Genomic DNA, 12,544 nt, shown 5'->3' on the forward strand with positions numbered 1-12,544 from the left:
TGCCAGGAGGGTATATAAGGGGCACGGAGCCCTGGGGTGCCCAGTGCCAGGAGACCCTCTGCGTCAGAAGGAAGCAGCTGCCGGGATCCCTCTGCGCTAGACGATGTCAGCGATGGAGGAAGACAAGGTGAACCCCAACTCCCAGTCCCCCAGCCCCTTGCCCACCTGGCTGGAAGGCCAGGAGCTCATTGGGCAGTGGGTGGGGGCAGGGGGTGGCTCAGACCCACCCCTGTGGGAGACTGAGGAGGAGGAGGGGGCCCTTGTTGACACGGATCAAGAGTGGGAATACGAGGTGGATCGAGAGCTTTCCCAAAGGGGAGTTGTTGGCAGCCAAGAGCTGTGCCTGTGGGTAGAAGTAGTGCGAGAGTTTTATCGACGGCAAGAAGAAGTGACGGTGCAGGAATTTTGCCCATGGGGATCCGAGAGACACCACGAGCTGTGCCACTGGGAAGCAAGTGCCACAGCCCATGAGCTGGACCAATGGGACGAAGATGATGAGACATACCAAGAGTTGTCCCAGTGGGAAGCAGATGGGACAGGCCAAGAGCTGTCCCAATGGCAAGGGAAGGGATACCAGCAAGTGAGTCCTTTGGAAGAAGACGTGCGAGGCCATCTGCACGTGTACCAAGGGGAAGAAGACAAGAGAGAGCCAGAATTGTCCCAAGTGGGAGACAACAGCGACGAGGAGCTATCCCAAGGCAGGCACTACAATATCCAAGAGCTGCCCCAGGTGCAAAAAGCCATGAGCAACCAAAAGTGGTCCCAAAGGGAAGAAGGTGTGAGCAGCCAGGGCCTTGTCCAATGGGCAGAAGGTGCCTGTCAGGAGATGGGGGGCAAAGGCTTGAACCCAGAGGGCAACCAGGATGCCCAGATTTGTGCCCAGGAGAGGCCTGGCTCTCCCAGCAGTGTGGGCACCCAGGTGGCAGGAGAGGCAGCCTCTGAGGTGCCTAGTGCCTCTCCTGCATCTGGGAGTTCCTTGGACACTGAGTCAGAAGCTGCTGCTCCAGCTAAAGGTGTGCAGGAGGAGGAGCCTGCTGGGCCTCTGGCTCCAGGTGTGGAAAAGGCACCAGGTTCTCCTTTCCTCAGTGAGGAGATGGCATCAGCAGAGACAGACAGCTCAGTCTGTGCCCCACATAGTCTCCCTGATGTCAGCCGGGCTGTGCCAGACATAGCCCAGGACATGATCTGTGAGATGAGGAGCCAAGCTTTGCTTGAGGTCCAAGCATCTGGCCAGCAGCCAGAGGATTGCAGGGACATGGAGCAAAGCCTGGCTGCAGAAGTAGGAGCAGCAGCTCCAAGAGACAGGGAAGAGAGCCCAAACTGTGCCCCACACAGCCCCTGCTACTCCCCCAGCTCCTCTTCCTGCCCGCTGGCCACCCAGGGTCGCAGTGATCAGCAGGAGGAGGCAGAGAGGGGTGTGGTTTTGGCAGAGCAAGGCAGGGAGGAGGGGGCCTTAGCTGGGCAGCTGGAGCTTTCCCAGGTGCGAGAGGAGGAAGTCACAGAGCTGTCCCAAGGAGGTGCCAGCTGCTACCAGGACATGTCCCAAGGGGAAGCCTGCCCTGAGCAAGAGCTGTCCCCAGTAGATGACTGCAGCAGTCAGGAGCTCTCCTAGTGGGATGTATGCAGCGCACAAGAGCTGTCGCAAGGAGAAGGCAGGAGCTGCCAAGACTTTTCTGACTGGGGAGAATGCTTGGAGCAAGGGCTTTCCCACGGAGAAGCTGGTAGCTCCCAGAAGCTCTCTGACTGGGAAGAATCCATCGAGCAAGGGCTGTCCTCCCACGGAGAAGTCGGTAGTTACCATGATGTGTCCGACTGGGAAGAGTCAATTGGCCAGGAGTTGCCCAAAGGAAACGACAACCGGCCCTCGGTGCAGTCCATCTGGGGAGATGACAGCGACAAAGAGCTCAAGCAGGACAACTGGCAAAGCGTGAGCGGCAACAGCATCGGGGTCAAGCCCCTGCTGCAGGAGGAGGATGAGTGGGATAAAGTGAGCCTCCTGGAGCTGCACGAAGAAGAAAACGGAGTGCAAAGACAGGCAGGTTTTACAGAAGATGGGCTCCCGGTGTCTATCCCTCGGGAAGCTTGAGTTGAGCACCAGGCATTTGATCCGTGCTACCAAGTGCCGCTCTGTGCCTTGCCTCCCCATCTGGAAGCCCAAGCCCTGCGAGGACACGTGGCTTCTCCTGCCTTCGAGGAGCAGCTGCCAGAGTCAGGGACACAGAGCCCGCTGTCTGCCCCGCACAGCTGCCCCAGCCCCTCAGCTCCCCAGCCGGGAGCCCCGGCGCTCGGCCAGCACCTGGGTCCCCACAAGAAACGTCCCTCCCGCCTCAGGCGTGCTCTGCAGGTGCTGTGCAGCCTCTTCTGCTGCCCCTGCCTGGCGGCACGGCCCGAGGATTAGCGCCTGCCGACAGTGCCAGGATGGGCCCCGCAGAATAATGAAAGGTGGCTTTAGAATATAGTAGTAGTAAAAAAAACCAAACAAAAACCCCACCAAAAAAACCAAAAGATCCCCCCAAAAAACACACACACAATAAAAGAGTAAGGATATGAGTAAGGAATAGGAGAAGATGAAGAAGATGTGGAAATAATAGTAGTAAATAAGAATAAGAAATAACAAAAGTTTGAAGTGATAAAGAAGAAGAATTTGAAGTAGTAGTAAGAAATAGGAGGAAGAAAAAGAAGTAGAAGTAGCAGAAGATAAAGCAGAAATAGTAGTAATAAATAGGAAGAAGAAAAAAGTGTAGATGAAGGAGATGAAGAAGAAATAGTAGTAGTAAGAAATAAGCAGAAGAAAAAGTAGAATACTAAGATGAAGAAATTTATAAAGGAAATAATAATAATAATGATCATCTTAAGTCAAAGAAGAAGATGAAGATGAAATAGCAGTAGTAGTAGTAAATGGTTATAATGATAGTAATATTAACTGTAATATATAGTTCTTATACACATCCACACACATTCTAGAATCACTGAATGGATTGGCATGGGAAGAACCTCAAAGATCATCTAGCTCTTTATCTGATTATCTTCTGCTCTCTTGCTCTCTCTCCGAGATCCCTTTCCTATTTCTTTGTGCCTCTCTCCCTCACATTGCTTCTTAAATAAATCCATGTTCAATGAAACCTGTATGTTGTCCGCACGTGGTCTCATTTGCACCTGAATTTGGGCAGAGGCATCTCTTCCTCATCGCATCCTAATGCATTCTCTGCCCAGCCTGTCTTCATAGCAGAGGTGCTGCTCTCTGAGCATCTCCATTGCGCTCCTCTGAACTCATTTGAACAGGTCCGCATCCTTCTGATGCTGGGGCCCCCAGACACGGATGCAGTGCTCCAGCTGGGCTCTCCCAAACACAGAGGAGAGGTGCAGAATCGGCTTCCTTGACGTGCTGCTCATCGCTCATTTGCCTGTGTATGGCCCAGGATGGATGGGTGGCTTCCTGGGCTGGGAGCAGAGATTGCTGGCTCACGCTGAGCTTCTCATCCATTGGCACCTCCAAGCCCTTCTCCTCAGCCTCTGCCCTGCTCAGTTTCCTGTGCCCTGCAAAGCCTGTGCTGAGGGGGATCTGTACCCCCTCTCTGTGTCATTGGGGAAACCATTCAAGATCCCCAAGGCTAAGGCAGAGCCCTGAGGGACACCCCTCGTCCCTGGTCTGCACCTGGACAGGGAGCCACCAACTACAACTCCTTGGCCACGTCCATCTGGCCAATTGCTCATGCCCACCCTCCAAAGCCAGGGCTTTGCAGTGCAGGCCTTGGCCTGTCATCGCTTTGTGGGACTGTGTGCAAGGCCTCACGGGGGCTCTGGGCACATCAGGGCAGTCGGAGACTGAAATGTTACTCTTGATGGCTTAAGCAGTGTTACAAAGGAGTTTTGGCCCTTATGGCAAAACTGGATAAAGAAGCTGTGAGCACTCAGGCCCACCCCTCCTTGAACTGACTGCAACTTTGCTCTGTGAATTCACCTGCTGAAGGCAGCTTGAGATCAGATAAAGGTGACACTATTGTTCAGTTAGCTCACATCTAGGGAGAAGTCAACCAGACTAAGGGAGACCAATGTATCCACAAGAAAGCCAAACCCAGGAGTTGTCCTGAAATTCAGCTCGGATTGGCTTTGCGCTGGGGGAGGCCACAAGCCTCCCATGAGGGGCAGCTGAGGAGGCATCATAATCCATCAAAAATGCCTGAAGCTCTCCCCAGGCTCACTGCTGAGGCCTTGCAGAAGAGCACTGCACATCATGCAAAGTGATGCCACAGATGCAGAGTCTGTTTCAAGAGACTGTGTCAAACTTGGCCCTTGCCACGGGAGGTAGCTGGGCCTTCCCACCTGGCCCAAATGTATTTCAGTCCATTCAACTCTATGTTTTCAGGGGTGCCTCCCCACCAAGAAGGCCTGATGTACAGCATCAATGGGATGCCACTGGGATGCACGGAGGAGTGACATTTTCTGTTTAATCTGTTTCTGTCACTCTCTGTCTTTTTTTCTCTCCTTCTCTCTCTCTCTCTCCCCCTCCCCCTCTCTCTCATTGACTGTCCAAAAGAGCCCACGCTATTGACTTGGGCATGTGGTGTTTGCACTTTAATTCGGGCAGAGGCATAACTGATCATGTTAACAACCAGATCATAACAAAGGGTTAGAAGCCCACAAGTCCAGGGAGTGCTCCATGCCCCTTGCAGTGGGTTTGGCTGCTGAAGGGTGCTGGGTGTGGCCCTTTGTGACACACCTGCACTGTGTCAGGGCCCTTGGTGATGTGGGACCTTGTGATGCCCAGAGGACCTTTGTGACATGGCAGAGCCCCACCCTGCCCTGCCAGGAGGGTATATAAGGGGCACGGAGCCCTGGGGTGCCCAGTGCCAGGAGACCCTCTGCGTCAGAAGGAAGCAGCTGCCGGGATCCCTCTGCGCTAGACGATGTCAGCGATGGAGGAAGACAAGGTGAACCCCAACTCCCAGTCCCCCAGCCCCTTGCCCACCTGGCTGGAAGGCCAGGACCTCATTGGGCAGTGGGTGGGGGCAGGGGGTGGCTCAGACCCACCCCTGTGGGAGACTGAGGAGGAGGAGGGGGCCCTTGTTGACACGGATCAAGAGTGGGAATACGAGGTGGATCGAGAGCTTTCCCAAAGGGGAGTTGTTGGCAGCCAAGAGCTGTGCCTGTGGGTAGAAGTAGTGCGAGAGTTTTATCGATGGCAAGAAGAAGTGACGGTGCAGGAATTTTGCCCATGGGGATCCGAGAGACACCACGAGCTGTGCCACTGGGAAGCAAGTGCCACAGCCCATGAGCTGGACCAATGGGACGAAGATGATGAGACATACCAAGAGTTGTCCCAGTGGGAAGCAGATGGGACAGGCCAAGAGCTGTCCCAGTGGCAAGGGAAGGATACCAGCAAGTGAGTCCTTTGGAAGAAGACGTGCGAGGCCATCTGCACGTGTACCAAGGGGAAGAAGACAAGAGAGAGCCAGAATTGTCCCAAGTGGGAGACAACAGCGACGAGGAGCTATCCCAAGGCAGGCACTACAATATCCAAGAGCTGCCCCAGGTGCAAAAAGCCATGAGCAACCAAAAGTGGTCCCAAAGGGAAGAAGGTGTGAGCAGCCAGGGCCTGTCCCAATGGGGAGAAGGTGCCTGTCAGGAGATGGGGGGCAAAGGCTTGAACCCAGAGGGCAACCAGGATGCCCAGATTTGTGCCCAGGAGAGGCCTGGCTCTCCCAGCAGTGTGGGCACCCAGGTGGCAGGAGAGGCAGCCTCTGAGGTGCCTAGTGCCTCTCCTGCATCTGGGAGTCCCTTGGACACTGAGTCAGAAGCTGCTGCCCCAGCTAAAGGTGTGCAGGAGGAGGAGCCTGCTGGGCCTGTGGCTCCAGGTGTGGAAAAGGCACCAGGTTCTCCTTTCCTCAGTGAGGAGATGGCATCAGCAGAGACAGACAGCTCAGTCTGTGCCCCACATAGTCTCCCAGATGTCAGCCGGGCTGTGCCAGACATAGCCCAGGACATGATCTGTGAGATGAGGAGCCAAGCTTTGCTTGAGGTCCAAGAATCTGGCCAGCAGCCAGAGGATTGCAGGGACATGGAGCAAAGCCTGGCTGCAGAAGTAGGAGCAGCAGCTCCAAGAGACAGGGAAGAGAGCCCAAACTGTGCCCCACTCAGCCCCTGCTGGTCCCCCAGCTCCTCTTCCTGCCCGCTGGCCACCCAGGGTCGCAGTGATCAGCAGGAGGAGGCAGAGAGGGGTGTGGTTTTGGCAGAGCAAGGCAGGGAGGAGGGGGCCTTAGCTGGGCAGCTGGAGCTTTCCCAGGTGCGAGAGGAGGAAGTCACAGAGCTGTCCCAAGGAGATGCCAGCTGCTACCAGGACATGTCCCAAGGGGAAGCCTGCCCTGAGCAAGAGCTGTCCCCAGTAGATGACTGCAGCAGTCAGGAGCTCTCCTAGTGGGATGAATGCAGCGCACAAGAGCTGTCGCAAGGAGAAGGCAGGAGCTGCCAAGACTTTTCTGACTGGGGAGAATGCTTGGAGCAAGGGCTTTCCCACGGAGAAGCTGGTAGCTCCCAGAAGCTCTCTGACTGGGAAGAATCCATCGAGCAAGGGCTGTCCTCCCACGGAGAAGTCGGTAGTTACCATGATGTGTCCGACTGGGAAGAGTCAATTGGCCAGGAGTTGCCCAAAGGAAACGACAACCGGCCCTCGGTGCAGTCCATCTGGGGAGATGACAGCGACAAAGAGCTCAAGCAGGACAACTGGCAAAGCGTGAGCGGCCAAAGCATCGGGGTCAAGCCCCTGCTGCAGGAGGAGGATGAGTGGGATAAAGTGAGCCTCCTGGAGCTGCACGAAGAAGAAAACGGAGTGCAAAGACAGGCAGGTTTTACAGAAGATGGGCTCCCGGTGCCTATCCCTCGGGAAGCTTGAGTTGAGCACCAGGCATTTGATCCGTGCTACCAAGTGCCGCTCTGTGCCTTGCCTCCCCATCTGGAAGCCCAAGCCCTGTGAGGACACGTGGCTTCTCCTGCCTTCGAGGAGCAGCTGCCAGAGTCAGGGACACAGAGCCCACTGTCTGCCCCGCACAGCTGCCCCAGCCCCTCAGCTCCCCAGCCGGGAGCCCCGGCGCTCGGCCAGCACCTGGGTCCCCACAAGAAACGTCCCTCCCGCCTCAGGCGTGCTCTGCAGGTGCTGTGCAGCCTCTTCTGCTGCCCCTGCCTGGCGGCACGGCCCGAGGATTAGCGCCTGCCGACAGTGCCAGGATGGGCCCCGTAGAATAATGAAAGGTGGCTTTAGAATATAGTAGTAGTAAAAATTACCAAACAAAAACCCCACCAAAAAATCCCCCCAAAAACACACACACAAAAAAAGAGTAAGGATAGGAGTAAGGAATAGGAGAAGTTTAAGAAGATTCAGAAATAGTAGTAGTAAGTAAATAAAAAATTGGGGAAGAAGAAGCCGAAGATGAAGAAATAGTAGTAGTTGTACGAAATAAGAAGATGGAAAAGAAGAAGAGGAAGATGTTGAAGAAGAAGAAATAGTAGTAATAGTAAGAAATAAGTAGAAGAAAAAGGAGGTGTATAAGAAGAGTAAGAATACTAAGATGAAGAAATTGTAGTAGGAAAGAGGATAATAATAATGATCATATGACATTTAAGAAGGAGAAGATAAAGAAGATGTAATAGCAGTAGTAGTGATAGTAGTAGTAAATCAATAAAATAATTATAATGATAATAATATTAACTGTAATATCTAGTTCTTCTACACGTACACATACCTTCTAGAATCACAGAATGGTTTGGCTTGGGAAGGGCCTGAAAGATCATCTTGTTCTTTATCTGATTATCTTCTGCTCTCTTGCTCTCTCTCTCTGAGACCTCTTTCCTATTACTTTTATCTCTCTCCCTCACATTGCTTCTTAAATAAATCCACGTCCAATGAAATCTGTATGTTGTCAGCACGTGGTCTCATTTGCACCTGAATTCGGGCAGAGGCATCTCTGCCTCATCGCATCGTAATGCATTCTCTGCCTAGCCTGTCTTCATAGCAGAGGTGCTGCAGAACTAGAAGCAGCAACTCCAGGAGACAGGGAAGAGAGCTCGATCTCTGCCCCTGCTTCCCCCTCAGGCTGCAGCCAGGCTGCACCGTACTTAGCCCAGGACATGAGCTCTGCTTAATTTTCCAGGAAGCGAACTGGGAAGTCCCTTCCATTTTTGGAAATACCTGCATAGTTTTACAGCATCATGTGGAATTTATCTCTTACTCACTAAAATTATGAATATCTTGAGATCATGAACAGCTATTAGTGAAGTACACATCTAGTCCATGTAAGAAATAAAAAAGTAGAAGAGATTCAACATTTATAATGCACATAAAAATATCCATGGTCTCCACCTATTACAGCTGGAAGGACATGAATTTCAAAATTATTATTAAAAGTTTAAATTGAGAGCTTGGGTAGAATAAAGCAAATTTTAGGATCAGGAGACTCCCTGCTTACCATTTAGTAAGTTACTCTTTAATGATTGCTCCACCAACATCAGAGCATACTAGGTGAGGTACTGACCTATTTAATTTGGCTCTTAGCATGAAGCCTGGGAACATCTGTGCAGTAGATGGGAACGGAGCTTGAGTTCTTTAGTCAGAGCCATTCACTCCCAATTTCAAATCTGTATCTTACATTCCTCATTTGGAATCTGAATGCAGAAGGAAAAGATATCTTCTGCTCCCGTAACATGAATGTCTGAGGAAGTAGCCTGCTGTAAAAGGTGTATGCTAATGGATGGCTTTCAGTGGTGAGATTTCCAGGAGGTCAAACGATCTGATTTCATCATCTTCAGCTTTTAACCCTGTGAAAGAGAAATAAACCCTTAATGTTGAAGGAATGGGTCTTTTAAGTTTCTCAAATTGTCTCTCTCTGGTTGGAAGTCAATTTCCAAACTCCATTACATTCAGTAGATGCAGGACTGGGACCTTAAAATTTAATTTTAATGGTTAAACCAGCTGCTTCAAAGGGAACACTTACTTTCTTATCTGTTAAAAGTTATAAAGTTCCCCATAAATGGAGAAAAATGTGCTCCTTTTATGATTAGGCAGATTCATAAAGATCCTTATAAAAAGAAAACCTTTTTTTAATGGAAAAAAAGCAGAAAAGTCCACTCAGCAATGTATATATTTTAGATAAAGCCACTTAAACTCATTTTTAGACTAAACACTTTGTGCTGCCCTCCAGCTAACTGCTCTAGAGATGAAAGGTACCATTATAATCTAGTCCCATTTGTCTTTGGAAGTACAAGAGCCCACCCTCTTTGTTCATAGACTTAAACAAAAACAAAAAATAGAAATCAAAACACTGGACTCTACAAATAACACATATTTTTCAACATGGTGCATCCCATGTACTTGGTTTCTTTTAATTTTCTTTCAAAAGAAAAGGCTCTCTTCTTGTACGGCACACAGCTATTGTGAAATGGGTCCAAAGCTCCAGACAAACCTTTTTCAAAAGTCCTTGAAAAAGCCTTTGTGATTTCCCTTGATTATTGATCTACATCCCTCTACCAACTTTAAGACTAATATGTGTCAGCAGGACTTAAAAGAATTTTTTTTGAAATGCAGGTGCAAAATGTTGAACATAACCTTGAGTTTTGTTACACAAGACTCCTAGTTCTGGGGCAAAACATGTTTTCATGTATAAGTGATCCCAAAGCCCCCCTTTTTCCACTTGCCATATTTTCCTCAGACTCTTTAGTCATAAAAAATTCAGGGGTAAAGAACGCTTTCAAAACTCCCTGTGGCAGAATAAACTAGAGCTGAACCTTCACGTGATTATTCCAGAGTGAGTCATTTAAGCATGGGACTGCTTCATAAACTTCAGGGACTTCATTTGCATGTGAATATTGATTCCTCTCACACAAACAGTTCATCCTTTTATGTTGCTTTTGCATGAATTTGCCCTCCGGAGAATTGATTTTTTTCCATGCTTCAGCCGGGTGCTTCTGCTGCCCGAGTCAAAAACACTTCTCCTCAGTGAATCAAATGGAGCAATGAGAATGTGTAGATAACCTCCAGTTCTTCCTCTCAAGCATAAACAATTCACATTTTCTTCCAAGGAAAGACTGAACATTTGACCTCTCTTTTAAATCATCAGATAAGCAAAAGCAGTTGTATGTATGTGGGGGTAGAGATATCCGTCAAACAATCTAAATTACCAAAAGGAGTTAGGTGCAGTATTTCCTAAGTAAATCAGATCTCAAAGTACTCCTTCATCATTCAAACAAAGGTTATATTTTGGTTCTTGTAATTCAATCTGGGGCTGTGCTTACCAGCTGCAAATAAAACTTACAGTGTATGAGTTTGACCTCATAGCCTCTACTTACACAAGGAAGTGCTGTGAATTTCCTACAGAAAACCCCAGAAGAGACAACACAATTTTAGCCCATTTGCACAGGAGCACTGCATGGGTCATAGAACAGTCTCAAATCCTGAAAAGTCAGCAAGCATGCAAGCAACCTGGAATCATCTCACCAGACAAGAGAACACCTTCTTTTCCTCTTTAACCAAAGCTGACACTACAGTATTTCGTGAACTTTAGACTGGTCATCACAGAAATGCAGTATTTCTACATATCCTGACAACTTTAATGATACACCATGTTTCTGTTTTAATATCATAGCAGAACACGAAGTGCCTTCCCCATTCTATCATACATTTATTTTTACTTCAGCAATATTTCCTGTTTAGATTACAGTGGTATGAGATGCTGTGGCATGACAATAAGAGTCATCATATTACCAGGACCAAGTCACATACAAAGAAAGATGACAAGATTCAGTCAATTGGCAAATTCTCTTTGAAGAATGAAATAGAAGAATGGGATATGGTTGTTTCATAGCAAAACTGAGGTATATCAATTAAGTTTTATGTAGGATGAATGGAAAAATAATGATCTCTATCCTAAGTTATGCATTTATTGTTAATGGTTTACCTGCACCTTTTTCATGACAGCCAAAGTTCACAATGTTTAGAGCAATGTATTAACATTTTTGATAGTGGTATCTGTAGAATAAGTAAGAACAGCATGGAAAAAGGCTTGTTCTCAGCTTCTAAATCAGCTGATAGTGAACAATATTTTGGCACAATAACAAACATTCTCAGATACAGATTTCTTGAGGAAAATATTGCTAACGTCTATGGAAAGTTTTCAGACTGTTCATAGTGTATTTGTTTTGGAAACCAGAGGAAGAGTTGTACAACTGTAAAAAGTATGACGAAGAGCAACTATTAATAGTTACCATTTCTCAGGAAAAGACTTTTTTTCCCAGCTTCTGTCCTTTAACATTTACCTAAACAACTGGAGTTTGAATTTATTTTTTGCTAAAGAAACTGTAAATAGATTGTGAACTAGGAAAAAATACCACTCTGCTCTGTATAGGATATGTTAATAATAGAATTGCTAATAAATGCCATCATATGATGAGGGTATAATAAATTGCCCTGAATTCTCTATCATTGGGTTGCTTTCTATTCTGAAGATTACTTACCTGTCCTTTTCAGCTTGTATGGACATTTCTCTTAATTGGAATGTATGGTTATGTGTGTTGTACTTGTTCTTCAGTGACATACGGAACATGCATGTGTGAGATTGGATTGTACAGATACTGGGTTCAGTTCAAGCAGCAATGTTGTCTGAATAAATGCTAATGTAATGGTGTTTACCATGAGTATATTCAACAGTCCTTCCTACCTGTCAAACCTGAAGTAATCAGTGCATTCATTTTTGGCATATTTAATGTCCACGATATCATAGATTGACATTTATCTGACAACCCCTGTTTCTCTTCCAAATGGCTTTCTTTATTTGCTAGTGACATTTCTACTATTGATTTGAAATTCTATCACAATATTAAATGACTAATTGCTTCAAAATCTCCAGTAAACCTTAAGCTTAACTGAAAGGCATAGTCATGTATTTTTTAAGACTAATATTTTAAAAATATTATTGCTGGCTTTCCTAATTAAGTAGACAGAAATGGGACCAGTAAAAACCTGTTTTTCCACTGCAACATCCTCCTAGTGACAACTCTTCATTAAAAAAAAGAAAAAGGATACATCTCTATATTGTCCAAATTGTCTGGGTTGGAATTTTAATTGTGCTTCCTATTGTCTGGGGATTGAGAAATTTCAGACTAAACCTCAAGAGGTTGTGCAAAGTTTCACAGCGTGAAAACTGCCATCCTGAGTGATGCATAAATTCATTTGTATCAGCCAAACATATCCCACTTTCTGTGAAGACTCATTTTGAGTCTATAAACCTGAGGCTATTATGGGCATCAGTAAAGTTTAAGAGAAATGATTCCTCCTGATGTGTACAGGATGAAAGTGAAACCTGGAGGATATTTTGGACTGACAAGAGTGCATTAAGGGACACCAGGTAAAACTGCATTCCCATGGCATTAGTTCTAGATAACAGAGGGTCATCTGAGTAGTTCTTAAACTTAGCACTTTTGATGTCTTGGGTTTTGACTTTTTGCATTTTAAATGCCAGAGCACAGTTCACAGGGACTTACTTGAAACTAGGTAATTTTG

Source organism: Lichenostomus cassidix, chromosome Z, assembly GCF_008360975.1.
Source record: "Lichenostomus cassidix isolate B80296 chromosome Z, HeHo_3.0, whole genome shotgun sequence".
NCBI lineage: Eukaryota > Metazoa > Chordata > Aves > Passeriformes > Meliphagidae > Lichenostomus > Lichenostomus cassidix.